Raw genomic sequence first — 19,147 nt, 5'->3', positions numbered from 1 at the left:
ATCTGACCAGGTATCACAGACACCAATACATTTCACAGTCGGGTCACCAGGGGGAGCTAAGGGTTCTATTCATTAGGCCACTCCCCACCATTGTGGGTAAACTGGGGGTCAGGCAGGAAGTTAGTTCAGAAAGCTGACTGGGTTGGAACCAGGCAACACCTTGTGGCAGGGGGTGTTGTGGGAGAAGATTCGGTAGGGTCCCTGTCAGGGGTGGGATCCTGACAGAGGCCTGGCTACAAGAAGGAATGTAACGGGACCGTGAATGCTCAGCATAGCGGCGGTGCCCAAGGAAGGATAAGAAGCGAGATAGATTGTGCTGAGTGAGAAACGAGATCAAAGCAAGAAGGAGAATACCAGTAGGAGTCGTGCTGTGAGACCGAGGCAACATCCTACTGAGGCGCACAACCGGCGGCCGGAACGCCGAGGGAGTATTACAATATTCAGCTTCAGGCAATACTCTAAACCAACGGCAGGACAGTCAGTCTAAGGCGGGCTGTCTCACCCAAATCACCTATGCAGTCTTGGGGGGCAACTTGTGGAGAGGGGCGACTCTAGGGTCCCGGAAGAGCTCCGAGCCTACCCGTCATACGGGTGCCGTCCTAACCGTAACATCAGGGAGGGACGGAGGATTAGCAGAACATCATCTAATCGAGTTGTGAGGGAACTTAAGAAACGGACACAACAGTTGTGGGGACTTTCCGTAAGCACAGCAGGGAAGGACCACAACACCTAGCGCTAGAAGGAAGGCACAGATTTCCACCTGTTAAGAGAACTCTGAAGGTGCCATTGGACCGGTCGGACTTGCGCAGCCTGGTTATCCGGACTCCGGACTGAGGACCCAGAGATCTTCAGTAAAGAGGTAAAGAGACTGCAACCTGGTGTCTTCGTTATTTACTGCACCGCACCACCACCATCCATACCTATATCTCTATTATTCATTGTACGCCCCTTGGCAGAGTCACGGACCGGGCCTAGCCACCGTGACAACCCCAGAGCAGAGACAGAGGCCCGGTACCGGGTACCCCTCGGCCCTGCGGCAGTGGGGGCGCTATATATATATATATATATATTATTTTACTGAGGTTTTATGATATTGTGGGCTTTACAGGTGTTTGTGTGTGTTGACCAGCCAGAGTCCTGACCATCTCTGGAGAGAGCTGAAAATGGCTGTCCACCAACATTCACCATCCAACCAGATGGAACTGGAGAGGATCTGCAAGGAAGAATGGCAGAGGATCCCCAAATCCAGGTGTGAAAAACTTGTTGCATCATTCCCAAGAAGACTCATGGCTGTACTAGCTCAAAAGGGTGCTTCTACTCAATACTGAGCAAAGAGTCTGAATACTTATGACCATGAGATATTTCAGTTTTTATTTTGTAATAATTTTTCAAAAATTACTACATTCCTGTTTTTTTTTCATTCAAGATGGGGTGCAGAGTGTACATTATTGAGAAAAAAATGAACTTTTAGAATTTACCAAATGGCTGCAATGAAACAAAGAGTGAAACATTTAAAGGGGTCTGAATACTTTCCGCACCCACTGTACAGTTCCAGTGACCCTGCCACAGCACTTATGTAGTATTTGGTCACTATGTGGTGGTAATATATGATCTTGTCATGGTGTGGTGATATTTTTTCCTTGTGTGTGGTATTATTCAGTCACTATGTGGTGGTAATATGTGGTCTGGTCATGGTGTGGCTGTGTTTGTTCTTTGCATGTGGTATTAATGGTCATTTTATAAAATGTATGTGAAACATTCTCTTAAAGAAAAATATACATAAAAAGAGTATTGGATATTTTAAGAACTTTTTAATGGGTTAGAGTGCAGTAGGGCCCTGCCAAAAGAGCTTAGCTTGTCGGGGTGGTAATCTTAAAAAATCTTTTAGCCAAAACAAAAGCTGGTGGCTATGTATATGATATGGTGTTTGATGGGAACTGTTAATGTGTGATTGGTGATTACATGGTGCAGAAGAGTTTTTCCAAGAGTAGGCAATGGAACTGTGGAAGGTTCAAGAGGTTGAAATGGAGCTGGAGTAGAGCCTAGAAGGAGTCTCAAACGGGTCCAAAAACGTTGCCAGTATGGGGCACAAATTCCTGGTGGCATCCCTGCTACCGTATTTCCTCTAAGCAACTCCACTTGTTATACTGGCCCTAATACGTCTATGCTGGAAGTTACGGCCCACATGGATCCCCCTCTCTGCTATGGCCCGGTCATCTCTCTTTCGGACTCGACCCTGCTAATTCTGCACCGTTGTTCCTACTGCGGCCTCTCATCTTTAGACCTTCCCTTTTGGGACCTCTCATCTCTGGGACTTCACTCTTGGGTATTTTCGTAATGGCGGCTGTAAGCCAGCTTCGCTGTGCGCACATCAGAACTGTTACAAGTCTGGGTGCTTGCTGCCCTCCTTCCATTCCTTTCCCAGGCTTTCATAATTAATTATATGCACCACAGTTGTCATCTGACCCAATGTCGTGTTCAATCTCTCCCCCAGGGGAACAGTTCCTCCACATTTGGGTTCCTACTACTGTGATCTATTTTGCTTTCACTTCCTTCATAGCCTTTATCCATCAGATGGTGGTGATTGCTTGCAGTTATGTGGTTAGACACTAACTACAGTCTTTTCTCTTATCTACCTCCTTGCACTATGACAAGCTGCTCTTTTTCTCCTCTTGCTTTCACAGGAGGCCATTATGCCGCATATGATGAGATGCTAACATCTTCTGCAGCTGCAAGTCTTTGATAGGCCAGTGACTTGCATATTAATTTGCGGAGCCAGAATTCACTGACTCTCTGGTCCACCAAAATAATTGTCAGATGTATGTGGGTCCTCACATCCAGTTGAAAACAGCACAGGCTCCCGCGAACCCTCTCCTCTCTGGGCTCAATCACTCTTGCCAAATAGGGACAGGGTTGTAAACAAAAAAATATATATTACTAGTGGCTGGTGCCATTCCCTGCAACCAGCCACCTTAGGCTCTGAAAATCCAGAGCAGAATGTCAAATATTGGCCTGACTATGGCTATGAAACATGAGAGTTAGTTAATTGTGCACTTATTATGCCAATATACTTAAACCTCTCATCAATAAGCTTTCTTTTCATCTTCTTATACCACACTCATCATCATTTCACTGCAGAGTCACCTGCTGTGCTTCTCTGCCACGCTTCAAAACAGGACTTACAATATTGCAGAATTATTATTTTGGTTAGAGTAAACTTTTATGAATTTTTTATGTAGACACAAGCATTGGCTCCGATTCTTTCTTTAGGGATTATGATTAGTGAAAGAGCAAACGAAGTTGCTGGGTGATACTCTGACAACTTAAGCCAAGAACAGCGATTACAGCAGACACTAGAGAACAGAACATTTTATTATCCAAAAAATACAGAAAATTCACAATTCAAACAATTTTGAACAGGACACAGCAACAACAGTAAATGCATGTGCTATTCATGCCTTGTGGTAAAGGTAATGACAACCCACAAAACGACCCAGCATGATGGTATAATATGGCTCACAAAAAGGATAGATCAGATGATAGCAATATAATGCTACGCAAAACTAAGGCACGGTCAAATAAACATATGAAAAACATTGCTTATTCACAGTACCATATTGGAAATAGAAAGGGGAGTTGCCATTCCTTTTCTGATAGTAAGAAAAAGAAACAGAAACCCAAATACTGAGACCAAAAGATGTGAGAATCCTCAAGTCCTGGATGGAGGCACAGTAGCTGGGAGGGGAGAGAGTGTGGGATAGACACCCACGCGTATCGCCGCACTGACTGCGGCTTCTTCAGGGAAAATAGTGTACTGTGTCGCAGAATTATGAGAATTACAAAAGTAGCAACAGGCTAATTGGTCACCTGGAAGAGAGAGCCGGCCAGCAATGGAACAGAAAGAAATCACATGGTGGCTGCCATCTTGTCAGTGTCCGTCTGTCGTCAATGGTCAATAAAGTCAATTGGGGAAAAAAAAAGAGAAAAATGGAAAAAATGAATGAAAGAATGAATGTATTTGACCGGATCTTTTACAAACAGAGCTCGGGTACCGTAATGGGGGCCTGGTGTGCTCCATCCTATGTCAATCTCTTTTTGGGTTGCTGGGAGGAGACACGGGTGCGCCCATTGTGGGCTTTCCTGGCCAATATCCACCAATGGTTTCGTTACATAGATGACCTTCTGGTTTTCTGGACGGGTTCTGAATCTGAATGTGGGACATTCATTGCTGAGTTGAATGATAACAATTTGAATATTTCCCTGACAGCTTTTCTCTCTACAACGTCTGTCGACTTTTTGGATCTCAATGTCATGAAAGTGGGCTGCCGGATTCAGACAAAACTCTATCGCAAGACAACTGCTACGAACAGCTTGCTGCATTTTATGAGCTTTTATCCTTATCATCTGCAAAAGAACTTCTCTAAAGGGCAATTTTTGAGGGTGAGGCGCAACTGCAGCTCTGAAGTTGACTTTTGGGAAGGAGCCCGGGATCTCACCAACCGATTATCTGAGAGGGGACACCCTCTAAAGGTAACTTCTAAGGCCTTTCAACACTCCCTGGCCAGTGACAGGTGCTGTTTACTACAGCCAAAGACCCCAGATGGACTTTGTACCACCAATTTAATTACAGTCTCCAACAATCAATGGCACGATATTTACAATATCTTGGGTAAACACTGGGGTATTTTACTCAGTGAACAGGAATTGAGACCTTTTGTCTCTAATACCCCCAAGATGATAGCTAGAAGGGCAAAAAACTTAAAGGATCATCTCACTGCTAGTCATTTTAAAAGACCAACCACTAGATTGGGCACGGGAAATCTCCTCATAGGATCTTTTCCGTGTGGTGGTTGCAATATTTGCTCTTATATGATTGCAGCTGACCATGTCACTCTCCCAATTTTTCCAAGTATGATCCAAACCAAGCTTTATTCCAACAGCCGATCGAGGAATGTGATATATATTCTCATTTGCCAATGCCCAAAGATATATGTGGGACAAACTAGTCAAGAGATCAGGCGCAGAATTCAGCAGCATATCTCCAATATCGGCAAAGCAAAGGTTGACAAGGAAAAGGGTAAGCCAATCTCTTCAGTTGCATCTCACTTTCTTGAACATCATGGGAGTAGACACCACAAAATACGTTTAATGGTGTTGGATCAGGTCATTAGCAATATTTGGGGTGGGAATCCAACCAAGGAACTGCTTTGTCCGGAGTCCTGGTGGATCTTCAATCTAAGGAATATGGCCCCTGGAGGTTTAACCCCTTCATGCCCAGCCTATTTTGACCTTAATGACCTGGCCGTTTTTTGCAATTCTGACCAGTGTCCATTTATGAGGTAATAGAACGAAAAAGTCTCGCACTCAACTTAAGTGTTTTTGCTGATTTTATTAGGTGCTAATGTAGCGAAGCGAAGGAGCGCCATTTGACTTTTCAATGCAAAATTGACTGGAATTCAGATGGGACGCCATGTTGCGTTTGGAGAGCCACTGATGTGCCTAAACATTGAAACCCCCCACAAGTGACACCATTTTGGAAAGTAGACCCCCTAAGGAACTTATCTAGAGGTGTGGTGAGCACTTTGACCCACCAAGTGCTCCACAGAAGTTTATAATGCAGAACCGTAAAAATAAAAAATCATATTTTTTCACAAAAATTATTTTTCCCCACAATTTTTTATTTTCCCAAGGGTAAGAGAAGAAATTGGACCCCAAAAGTTGTTGTACAATTTGTCCTGAGTACGCTGATACCCCATATGTGGGGGGGAACCACTGTTTGGGCGCATGGGAGAGCTCGGAAGGGAAGGAGCGCCGTTTGACTTTTCTATGCAAAATTGACAGGAATTGAGATGGGACGCCATGTTGCGTTTGGAGAGCCACTGGTGTGCTTAAACATTGAAACCCCCCACAAGTGACACCATTTTGGAAAGTAGACCCCCTAAGGAACTTATCTAGAGGTGTGGTGAGCAATTTAACCCACCAACGGCTTCACAGAAGTTTATAATGCAGAGCCGTAAAAATAAAACAAACATTTTTTCCACAAAAATTATTTTTTAGCCCCCAGTTTTGTATTTTTCCAAGTGTAACAGGAGAAATTGGACCCTAAATATTGTTGTCCAATTTGTCCTGAGTACGCTGATACCCGATATGTGGGGGGGAACCACCGTTTGGGCGCATGGGAGGGCTTGGAAGGGAAGGAGCATCATTTGGAATGCAGACTTAGATGGATTGGTCTGCAGGCGTCACATTGCGTTTGCAGAGCCCCTAATGTACCTAAACAGTAGAAACCCCCGACAAGTGACCCCATATTGGAAACTAGACCCCCCAAGGAACTTATCTAGATGTGTTGAGAGAACTTTGAACCCCCAAGTGTTTCACTACAGTTTATAACGCAGAGCCGTGAAAATAAAAAATCCTTTTTTTCACACAAAAGTTATTTTTTAGCCCCCAGTTTTGTATTTTCCCAAGGGTAACAGGAGAAATTGGACCCCAAAAGTTGTTGTCCAATTTGTCCTGAGTACGCTGATACCCCATATGTTGGGGAAAACCCCTGTTTGGGCACACGAGAGAGCTCGGAAAGGAGGGAGCACTGTTTTACTTTTTCAACGCAGAATTGGCTGGAATTGAGATCGGACGCTATGTCGCGTTTGGAGAGCCCCTGATGTGCCTATACAGTGGAAACCCCCCAATTATAACTGAAACCCTAATCCAAACACATCCCGAACCCTAATGCCAACGGTAACCCTAACCACACCTCTATCCCAGACACACCCCTAACCCTAACCCTAATCCCAACCCTATTCCCAACCGTAAATGTAATCCAAACCTTAACCCTAACTTTAGCCCCAACCCTAACCCTAACTTTAGCCCCAACCCTAACTGTAGCCTTAACCCTAGCCCCAACCCTAACCCTAACCCTAGCCCTAACCCTAGCCCTAACCCTAGCCCTAATCCTAACCCTAGCCCTAACCCTAGCCCTAACCCTAGCCCTAGCCCTAACCCTAACCCTAGCCCTAACCCTAGCCCTAACCCTAATGGGAAAATGGAAATAAATACATTTTTTAAAATTTTTTAATTTTTCCCTATCTAAGGGGGTGATGAAGGGGGGTTTGATTTACTTTTATAGCGGGGTTTTTTTAGCGGATTTTTATGATTGGCAGCCGTCACACACTGAAAGACGCTTTTTATTGCAAAAAATATTTTTTGCGTTACCACATTTTGAGAGCTATAATTTTTCCATATTTGAGTCCACAGAATCATGTGAGGTCTTGTTTTTTGCGGGACCAGTTGACGTTTTTATTGGTAACATTTTCGGGCACGTGACATTTTTTGATCGCTTTTTATTCCGATTTTTGTGAGGCAGAATGACCAAAAACCAGCTATTCATGAATTTCTTTTGGGGGAGGCATTTATACCGTTCCGCATTTGGTAAAATTGATAAATCAGTTTTATTCTTTGGGTCAGTACGATTACAGCGATACCTCATTTGTATCATTTTTTTATGTTTTGGTGCTTTTATACGATAAAAACTATTTTATAGAAAAAATAATTATTTTTGCATCTCTTTATTCTGAGGACTATAACTTTTTTTTTTTTTTGCTGATGATGCTGTATCATGGCTAGTTTTTTGCAGCACAAGATGACGTTTTCAGCAGTACCATGGTTATTTATATTTGTCTCTTTGATCGCGTGTTATTCCACTTTTTGTTTGGCGGTATGAGAATAAAGCGTTGTTTTTTGCCTCGTTTTTTTTTTATTTTTTTTACGGTGTTCACTGAAGGGGTTAACTAGTGATATAGTTTTATAGGTGGGGTTGTTACGGACGCGGCGATACTAAATATGTGTACTTTTATTGTTTGTTTTCTTTTATTTAGATTAAGAAATGTATTTATAGGAACAATATATATATATATATTTTATTTTTTTTTGAATTTTTTTTTTTTTACACATTGGAATATTTTTTTTTTACACTATAACATTGCCCCGGGGGGGGGGGGGGGGGGAATCATGTAATAGTGTAAGATCGGTGATCTGACACTCTGCTGTGCACGGTGTCAGATCACCGATCTGACGTGCACTTTTTCCATGCTTCCCGGCGCCTCCCTGCAGGACCCGGATGCCACGGCCATCTTGGATCCGGGCCTGCAAGGAGGAGGAGGAGGTAAGAGACCCTCGCAGCAACGCGATCACATCGCGTTGCTCCGGGGGTCTCAGGGAAGCCCGCAGGGAGCCCCCTCCCTGCGCGATGCTTCCCTATACCGCCGGCACACCGCGATCATGTTTGATCGCGGTGTGCCGGGGGTTACTGTGCCGGGGGCGGTCCATGACCGCTCCTGGCACATAGTGCCGGATGTCAGCTACGATAGGCAGCTGACACCCGGCCGCGATCGGCCGCGCTCCCCCCGTGAGCGCGGCTGATCGCTCTGGACGTACTATCCTGTCGGTGGTCATACGGGCCCACCCCACCTCGACGGGATAGTACGTCCAATGTCAGAAAGGGGGTAAAACTACCACATCAAGCAAAATGGACCCTGAAACGGCTATTTTGGCACAAAAACTAAAGTAGTTTTAGTTCTTGGCAAAAAAGAATGGTAAAAAAAAACTAAAACACAAAACTAAAAATAAAATAAAATAAAATAAAAAACAACACCCGATTGGGAAAGGGTTAATCACAAAGATTAAACAGTAGCATACTGTAGCTGGGAAGGACAGGGTTAAATCCCAGCTCTGCAGGGTCTTCATTAGATACATCTGTAGGGTTTTGCTAAGAATCAGGAAGTAGCTTCACAGAGTGGCAGAGTCGAGTGTGCTGCTGGTGAGCGTCCAGTCAAAATGTGAGCTGTAGCTGGGAAAGGGTCTTTTACTTAATGGAGACTGTGCTAAGCAGTCTGTTTGCGAGAGCTGCAGAGAGTCGTCTGGAGGCTGCAGACTGTTCATTGTGCCCAGAGTAGAACACTTCTGTTTGATGCTGGGAGCTGCTGGAACTTGGGCTGAAAGGGATACCGAGACTGGCATGACCGTGCCTCTTCTGTGTTTGAAGTCTGCTCCTGTGGAAAGGACTGTAAACTCTTCGGGTGAGCTCGCACTGACATATGTGATCATGATTAAATGCATAGGCCTTGTGCACAGAAACACAAGTATCAGTGGTTGCTATCAACAGAAGCTGTTTTGTGTGAGTGAGCTGGGGCCAGATCAGCCATGTATGAGTAGTCAAGATCTGTTCTGTGTAGTTAGTGTCTGGATTAGGTTACAGATTTATGTTTATAATTTTGGTTTTGGTGCTGGGCAACCTGTGGAAATAATTAAGAACTGTATGTGTGTTAGGCGCAGGGATTCTTCCTCTGCACAAGAAGGATCCCTTGCCTTGTCTTCTCCTATGGTCTCCTATTCAGTTTCAACCGTAGTGAAGGCTGCTGAGCAAAGACGTCAGTCTCAACGTCTTGCTCAGTCTCGGGCTGTGCGCTTGGTTACTGCTGCCTCTGCATGTTCAGCTTTAGTAACTGGCAATACTCAGCGGCAGGGCTGCCACTAGGAATTTCGGGGCTCCATACTGGCAACTTTTTCAGGGCCCCCTTGAGACTCAGCCCAGGCTCTACCCTAGCTCCGCCTCCACCCCTCGTACCGTCCACAGTCCCACTGCCCACTCATGGAAAGACTCCACTTCTGCACCACGTCCTCACCAATCACACATTAACTGTTCCCATCACCAGATCACACACATACACAGCAGCTTTTGCTTTGGACAAAAGTTTTTTTAATCCACCACCACGACAAGGTAGACTCCTCTGGCCGGGCCCTACTCTACTGTAACTTATTATTCATTTATTAAAATATCCAATACTCTTTAGGTATATTTTTATTTATTTTTCAATTTTTAAAATGACCAATAATATCACACACAAGGAACACATACCACCACACCATGACCAGACCACATATTACCACCACATAGTGGCCAAATAATAGCACATACAAGGGACAAATACCGCCACACCATGACCAGACCACATATTTCCACCACATAGTGAACAAATAATACCACATACAGGGAACAAACACCGCCATACCATGGCCAGACCACATATTACCACCATAGTGACCAAATGCGACAATACTGATCATTAATGGAAAAACACAATACTATATATATATGTGTACAGGTAATACAGTGATCACAAGTGACATTATACACAGGAGCTATGTATACAGTATATAGTGTACATGTAATACAGTGTCCACCAGTGACATTATACACAGGAGCTCTGTACGCAGTGTAGAGGTAATACAGTAATCACCGGTGACATTATACATATGAGCGCTGTATATAGTGTACAGGTAATATAGTGATCACTAGTGACATTATACACAAGAGCTATGTATATAGCATATAGCGTACAGGTAATACAGTGACCACCAGTGACACTATACACAAGAGCTCTGTACACAATGTACAGGTAATACAGCGATCACCGGTGACATTATACATAGGAGCTCTGTATATAGTATATAGTGTCAGTGTACAGGTAATACAGTGATCACCAGTGACATTATACACAGGATCTCTATATATAGTGTCAGTGTACAGGTAATGCAATGATCACCAGTAACAATATACACATGAGCTCTGTATATAGTGCCAGTGTACAGGTAATACAGTGATCACCAGTGACACTATACACAGGAGCTCTCTATATAGTATATAGGTAATACAGCGATCACCAGTGACATACACAGGAGCTCTGTGTATAGTGTACAGGTAATACAGTGATCACTGGTGATACTGTGCACAGGAGCTCTGTATATAGTGTCAGTGTACAGGTAATACAGTGAACACTAGTGACATTATACACAGGAGCTCTGTATGTAATATACAGTGTATAGCGTGCGTGTACATGTAATACACTGACTCACCAGTGGCGTCTCTAGGTGAAGTCCTTCATCCTTGCTTTTAATCTTCATCCAGCACAGACCGCCATCATTTCTTCCAGCCAGGACTCATCTCTGCAGGAAATAACACAGTTATCTAGAGCACTGCTTGTAGAGCATATTACTTAATCTTTTCCGAACTTCTACATTACACCAGATGAAAAAAAAAGGTGACATATTGTCGCTCTGCACAATAACAGAACCCCCCATTGAAAACGGAATCCTTAAAAAATAAAATACATCACTGCAGTAATAATATCCCTCACTTAGCCCCTACAGTAATAATATCCTCCATCCTAGCCCCCTTGTGTCTCATTCCTGGCTCCAGCCATATGTTCTCCGATTCTGGCTCCATATGTTCTCCCATGCTGCCCTCATGAATATAGATTTTGCCCCAATGTGATGTCCCATATGATCTACCCATGCTGCCCAATCTGTCTCCATGCTGCCCCATCTGTCTCCATGCTGCCCCATCTATCTCAATCCTGCCCCATCTGTCCCTATTGTGCCCCATGATCCTGCAGCATTGTGTCTCCATCCTGCCCCATCTGTCTCCATCCTGCACCATGTCTCCATCCTGCACCATGTGTCTCCATCCTGCCCCATCTGTCTCCATCCTGCCCCATCTGTCTCCATCCTACCCCATGTTCCTGCCCCATCTGTCTCCATCCTGTCCCATCTGTCTCCATCGTGCCCCACGTGTCCCCATCTTGTCGTCAAAACATATTGGGGTTTGCCACTTTCAATAAAAAAAAAACAAAACACTTTCTCCTTACCTGGCCGTGGTCCAGCGGCGACGTCCCTTCCAGTCATTTCAAGCGCGGACTTGCCGGCAAATGACAATCACGTCATACGCTGGCGACGTGCATGCTGACGTCAGCTGCTAGCCTCTGATTGGCTGGCGGCTTTTAACTATTGCCGTGTCGGCCCGCATGGCAGTAGAGTTTAACTGAACCTGCATCTCGGACACTGGTTCAGTTACTGCAGCGGCAGAATCCTGCTGCTGGGGTCCGATGAGCAGAAGATCGAGTGCCCCATACACCAGTATTGCCTTGATGGCGGCCCTGCACATATATGCTCACACAACCTGCACACACACTATACACATATATACTGACATTACCACACACAGCCTGCACACACACAATATAACACACAGCCTGCACACACTATACACACTGTATATATACTGACATTACAGCACACAGCCTGCACCACACAATACACACTGTATATGCACATATATACATATATACTCACATTACAGCACACAGCTTGCACACACACAATACACACTGTATATACACATATATACTGACATTACAGCACACAGCCTGCACACATGATACACATTGTATATACACATATATACTAACATTACAACACACAGCCTGCACACACTATACACACTGTATATAAACTGACATTACAGCACACAGCCTGCACACACACAATACACACTGATACACATATATACTCACATGACAGCACACAGCCTGCATACACACACTACACACTGTGTACATATATATTCACTCTTTTGTTCAGGAACTGGGGGGGACATGTAATCAGGAATCAATCTTGTCAGTCCTGTACACCTCCCCTGTCCCGACTGCTGAGCTGCTGGGAGCATTACAGGAGGGAGGGGGCCCCTGTATGAATAGCAGCCATATAGGGGAAAGTGCTGTAAGGTTTCTCCCCTCTCCTCAGGAATATTGCTCTCCTCTCCCCAGTACTGTGTATTAACCTCCCCTCAGTAGCTTTTCCCATCATCCTCCGTCTTCTCTTCTCAGTAGCTTCTCCAATAACCCACTCTCCTCAGCACTGTCTGTGTCTAATTCCCCCACATACCTGGCTCCCCCCACCTCTTCCCTTTCTTGCTTGTTGCCATGGAGTCTGTGCACCCCTCTGCACACACAGGGAAACCTCTCTTGTCACGAGCCAAAGAGGAGGTCCAGGAAGCGGTGAGGAGGAGCTCACAGCCAATCACAGACACGCACAATGTAGGGTTGTGTTTATAGATCCTGTATGTGTGAGGGGCTGTGTTAGCAAATAAAGATGACTGATGCTGCCCCTGGGGCCTGGTGAGGAGAAGCAAAAGAGGACGGGCCCCGACCCGGTCACAAACTCTGCCAGAGTGTCTCAGACAGTCCGTGCCCCTCCTCCTTTGCTTCTGCTCTGGGCACCTTACACCAGTAAGGGTAGTAATGCCCTGATGGCGGCCCTGCTCAGCGGCAAGCAGTCACTCCTGAGACCAAGTCTAGGTTTTGCTCTACTAAGCATGCTCCTGGGTCGACTTCTCGTTCATGGTCGCCCGTCACATGCTCAGGTCCTGGTCCAGCTCCAGATAGGCCAGTGGAGGCATATGGCCATATGGAGGACTATGAGGAGTGTATTATACTATATGGAGGACTGAGGAGTGTATTATACTATATGGAGGACTGAGGAGTGTATTTTAATATATGGAGGACTATAGGGAGTGTATTATACTATATGGAGGACTATGGGGAGTGTATTATACTATATGGAGGACTATGGGGTACATTATATTATATGGAGGACTATGGGGTTTGTACTTTACAATATGGAGGACTGTGGTGCACATTATACTATGTGGAGGACTATGCGGTGTGTTATGCTAAACAAGCAAAATGCTGCCTATTCATCGAGTGATTGGATTGTTTACTCCGGAACAGAAATCATTGTTCTCAGCAGCTCATCGCCAGTGTAAACTGCAGATATGCTGCTGATAACATGATACTGTATAGAGACAGATTGATCTAATAGTGATTGTTCTGTTCCCATCATTCTTTCTGAGTTGGTATAAAGAGGCCGGGAAACAAGCGTCGAACGACTTCAGTATTGTCGATCACACTCGTTTAGCAGCCTGAACACAGCGCATGTAAATACAACAGAAACAGAACAGTTAGCATTTGGAGCCCCATTTTAAACTTTTGCCTAGGGCCCCACTTTACCTAAAACCGGCCCTGCTCAGGAGGCCATGGAGGTTTCTTGAGCGGGACCTAAGTCTCAGTCCACTCGTACACCTCCGATCTGCCACATTTATAGGCAGCCTGGTCATTTTGCCAACAAGTGTGCCCAACGGCAGGGAAATGACCGTGGCTGTAGGAGGAGGCTCACTAGACATGGCAGCGTTTTCCTCCAAATTGACCTTTAGGGCGTGTTAGGGTTGGCGGAATGCACCGAATATATTTATTAGATGGGATTGGTGCGTTCGCAACCCGGGATCCACCGTGCAGGAAAGAACCTGCTGCTAAGTAAATGGTGGCACTATATGGCGGTATGAACCAGCTCTGTCAGCTTCACAGAGCGGCCGAGAAAGCAAAGCTCTGTGCCCTGTTAGACTTTCACAGAGGCACAGGCTAACTACCCAAATGAGAGCAGTCAGTGGTCATGCATGCACACAAAACTCCTCGACGGAGGTGCCAGCATTCTAGGGGCTTACTGTATTTCAGCCAGGTCCCTGAATACACACAAACACAATCTCCTCGCCGGAGGTGCCAGCATTCTAGGGGCTTATTTTAGCCGGGTCCCTGAACACATGCAAACACATGACCACACTGGTGCAAAGCACATAACTTAGGAAGATACTAGCGCATGGCCGTGCGGCCATGTGAGCCTTAAATAGCTGCAGCACGTACAGGACCTTCCTAGAAGGACCAATGAGAGGCTGCCACAGAGCCTGCGCACCTACAGGACCTTCCTAGAAGGACCAATAGATTTGGCTGCAGTACCTGAGCATGTTACCCTTGATCTCCACTGAGAGATCTTACCCTGGGCATGCTCAGTGTGTGCAAAGCAGGACTTAGTCCCAGAAAAGCCTGCTCGCCGCAGATCAGTGCAGGGTACAATAGCAGAGCCTGGAGAGGCAGCAGTAACCCTTTGCACAGTATCGGTCTCAGTGAGACGCTGGGACCGACGTCTCCGCTGAGCAGACTCCACTGCGGCCGATGCAGAATGGGAGACCGCAGCAGACACGGATCGAGATTCCCCCTGTGCAGCAGAGGAAACTCGACTCCTAACAGGGCAACTCTTTCTTTTGGCCCGACCACCAGTTCGGCAGAGGTTTGTGTGGACTCCGGGGCTGAAGGCAATTTTATGTCCTCTGCCTTTGCCCAATGGCACTCAATACCCCTGGTAATGCTCCCCAAGTCAGTTACCGTCCAGGTGGTAAATGGGTCCACATTGCCCTCTTAAATTACACATCAGACAATTCCATTCTCTCTGGTCATGTCTCCAGAGCATCAGGAGATAATTTCATTGCTGGTCATTCCCGAGGGTATCGATGAGGTATTATTAGGGATACCCTGGTTGCGTTATCACTCTCCTGGTCTACTGGGAGCATATTAAGTTGGAGTGGTTCGTGTAAGAGAAGAGGGCTCAAGTTCAGGTTGCCACATCAGAGATCACTGCAGATCTAACTCTTCTCCCAAAACATTATTGGCAGTACGCGGATGTGTTCTCCAAAAGGGCAGCGGAGACGCTTCCACCTCACCGCCCCTATGACTGTCCTATAGATCTCTTGCCAGGTGCTGAGCCTCCCCGGGGACATGTGCAGCGCCCCAGCGTCCTGGTCGTTGCAGTACTGTGGCTCCGCCGCTATGGGGAGCTACGGTGCGTCCGATGGCACTGAAGGAGTTCATCTGATCAGGTGTCACAGACACCAATACATTTCACAGCTGGGCCTCCGGGGGGAGCTAAGGGTGCTATTCATTAGGCCACTCCCCACCATAGTGGGTAAACTGGGGGTCAGGCAGGAAGTTAGATCAGAAAGCTGACTGGGTTGGAACCAGGCAACACCTTGTGGCAGAGGGTGTTGTGGGGGAAGATACAGTAGGGTCTCTGTCAGGGGTGGGATCCTGACAGAGGCTTGGCATTTGGAAAGAACGTAACGGGTCCGCGCCAGCTCCGGGAAGCGGCGGGGCCCAAGAAAGGACTAGAAGCAAGATAGATTGTGCTGAGTGAGAAACGAGATCAAGCAATAGGAGAATACCAGTAGGGGTCGTGCTGTAAGACCGGAGCAACACCCTACTGAGGCGCACTACCGGTGGCCGGAACGCCGAGGGAGTATTATAACATTCAGCTTCAAGCAATACTCTAAACAGCGGCAGGACAGTCAGTCTAAGGCGGGCTGTCTCACACAAATCACCTATGAAGTCTTGGGGGGCACCTTGTGGAGAGGGGCGACTCTAGGGTCCCGGAAGAGCTCCGAGCCTACCCGTCAAACGGGTGCCGTCCCAACCAGAACATCAGGGAGAGACGGAGGATTAGAAGAACATCATTTAATCGAGTTGTGAGGGAACTTAAGAAACAGACACAACGGTTGTGGGGACTTTCCGTAAGCACAGCAGGGAAGGACCGCAACACATAGCGCTAGAAGGAAGGCACTGATTTCCACCTGTGAAGAGAACTCTGGAGGTGCCATTGGACCGGCCGGACTTACGCAGCCTGGTGAACCGTATTCTGGACTGTGGACTCAGAGATCTTCAGTAAAGAGGTAAAGAGACTGCAACCTGGTGTCCTCGTTATTTACTGCACCCCACAACCGCACCACCATTACCATCATCCGTCATCCACACCTATCATTCACTGTGCGCCCCACGGCAGGGTCACGGAACCGGGGCCTAGCCGCCGTGACAACCCCAGAGCAGAGACTTGTAGGCCCGGTACCGGGTATCCTTCGGCCCTGCGGCGGTGGGGGCGCTACAAACTTGGCGTCACGAACAGGATCTACTTAAGCCTGAAGAATCAGGTCATGTGTGCCTTGGAACTGTGATTTATTATGCTTGGACTGTACTTTATTGCAAAGACTGTGGATTGTCACTTGCCGCCAAAAGTTCGCGCCAAAACCGCCACCATTACAGCGCTAAGGAGAGCGCAGGAGAAGAAGAAGGGCGTGGAAGTGGGCGTGAGCAAGCTGAAGAGCGCGAAAGACAATGGCCGCCCAGTCTAAATATCTCGGCCCCTTGAGGACGTGTCCGTCAGCAGCCGAGATCCGCCTCCTGATCCTCAATGGTGGGCAGAGACAGAGAAAACGAAACCGCCCACGAAGGAGAGAGCGGGAAAAGGACCAGGAAGAAGAAGTGAGCGACATGGAGGACGCCATGGCGAGCCGCCCGGAGCCGGAGCGTGGGGTCGGAGCAGAGGACTCCCCCAGCCACCCGGAGGGGCACCGCAACCAGGCCTCCACCGCTGATGCTGAATTCCTGCAGGCCGGAGTGGACGAGCTCAGCGACCGACCCCGGCGGACGCAGCTGAGCACTGAGGCCGGGTGGAAGAAGACCATCATCGGGAGCCTCACCAGACATCTGTCGGCAGCCTCATCTGGCCCGGAGCAGGAAAGAAGTCCCAGCGCTCCGAAGCTGGAAAGCAAGGCCCTGCCGGAAAGCGAGATGCTGCAAGCAGAGATGACAACGTCGCAGCACAAGGCCCCGCAACCAGCGTTCCAGACCCCAGCGGAGACGGAGCAGAACGGCACCGGAGGGACCGCATCTGAAGCAGGTATGAAGGACGACCCTGCCCTGATGACTGACCCCACTCCCGCGACTGCTAGTGCCACAGCTGCTGACTCCGTTCCAGTGACTGATCTTGCAGCAGCCGCTACCCCTGCTGCAGCAAATGTCCATACTCAAGCTGCGCAGACCTCCATCGCTGCGCATGATTTAACAGTACATGCAAGACGGATTAACGGCATTTGTCCAGCACTGGGTGCAACCCTGGACCTCACTCTTCCCAGGCCAAGAAGGGTTAAGTGCCAGGTGCAGCCCTGGAAGCCGTCCAACTAAACCTCGGAAACCTGAAACTGTACATAGTTAACTGTTTGTTTCCCTGCTTTTTGCTACTTTAAACCCGACCTGGGTTATTCTTAAAGGGATCCCTTTGTTTACCCGGGATCCCTTCTTCTGCTTTTGCTTTTGTTTCCTGTTTCCTCATTGTTGAAAAGAACTGCTGAATCATGAACAGTGCATGATACAAACTGCTTGTAAATAGTTTGCACCTTCTTAAAGGGGCTTCTTACTGGTTTTACATACAAGAAGGACTCTTTGCGAAGATACCGCACTGGAACCTTTGCTGAGTATGGACTGGTAGCTTGAGAAGATATGCTACCTCACAGAGACTTGGTCCCCTCTTAAAGGGGATGTTCATTTGCCGCACTTCGATAGTAATATTGCTTAAGACAAGTAGCAATAATGTTGATGAGAGAAAAGTGATGATAATGTTTGTACGAGAAAGTTATATGTGTTCAACTGGTTAATTGTGAAGAAATGTTAATGATGTTATCTGAGAAGAAAAAGGTGAAAGATAGAAGAAGGATGCAGTGGACCCGTAGGGATAGATGTGGTGTCCAGCATGCAAGAAAGAAAGATAATGGGAAGGCTTAATGTTCAGAAGAAAATGCTTGATAATGTTGATAGATAGTTAGGATAGAAGGTAAACCCTGAGTCCTCATAGGAGTCATGTAGAGATGGCTCAGTGCTCTTGAACTGAAAGTAATGTTATGTTCTATACTGTGTATAGTAGTTGAAAAGGCAGAAGGCCCTGGCTGAACGGGGCGGTCCTGTAACAGAAAGGAGAGGCAGTAGGTCTGGTGCCGATAGGACAGGCGGTCCTGCAGATCCAAAGTAGGAGAATGTAAAAGTTAAATTGCCTTATAATGTGATTATAGGAAGGTCTTTAGTGGATGCAGAGTGTATGTCCTTAAAGGCGACGTTAAATTATTGTTCAACAATTTTGTACTTAGTAGAATACCCGGTTGGGTAAGAGAAGCTAATTATAGCATGTTGCTATGATATTTAACCATGTTTGTAACGTTCAAGTGTCCTCACCTCCCATAAAGGGAAGCCTGTTCAAGTATACTTATTGTTATTACACTCAACAAATTGTATGTCTTTTTGCTAACTTGTATTGTTGTTTTCTTCCCAGTCCCGGAGTACTGTGTTTAACCAGGGGGGAGTGCAGCGCCCCAGAGTCCTGGTCGTTGCAGTACTGTGGCTCCGCCGCTATGGGGAGCTACGGTGCGTCCGATGGCACTGAAGGAGTTCATCTGATCTGGTATCACAGACACCAATACATTTCACAGCTGGGCCTCCGGGGGGAGCTAAGGGTGCTATTCATTAGGCCACTCCCCACCATAGTGGGTAAACTGGGGGTCAGGCAGGAAGTTAGATCAGAAAGCTGACTGGGTTGGAACCAGGCAACA

The sequence above is a fragment of the Ranitomeya variabilis genome, chromosome 1 (assembly GCF_051348905.1).
Source record: "Ranitomeya variabilis isolate aRanVar5 chromosome 1, aRanVar5.hap1, whole genome shotgun sequence".
Taxonomy (NCBI): domain Eukaryota; kingdom Metazoa; phylum Chordata; class Amphibia; order Anura; family Dendrobatidae; genus Ranitomeya; species Ranitomeya variabilis.
The sequence above is the reverse complement of the archived record's forward strand: the minus strand, read 5'-3'. Positions refer to the sequence as shown.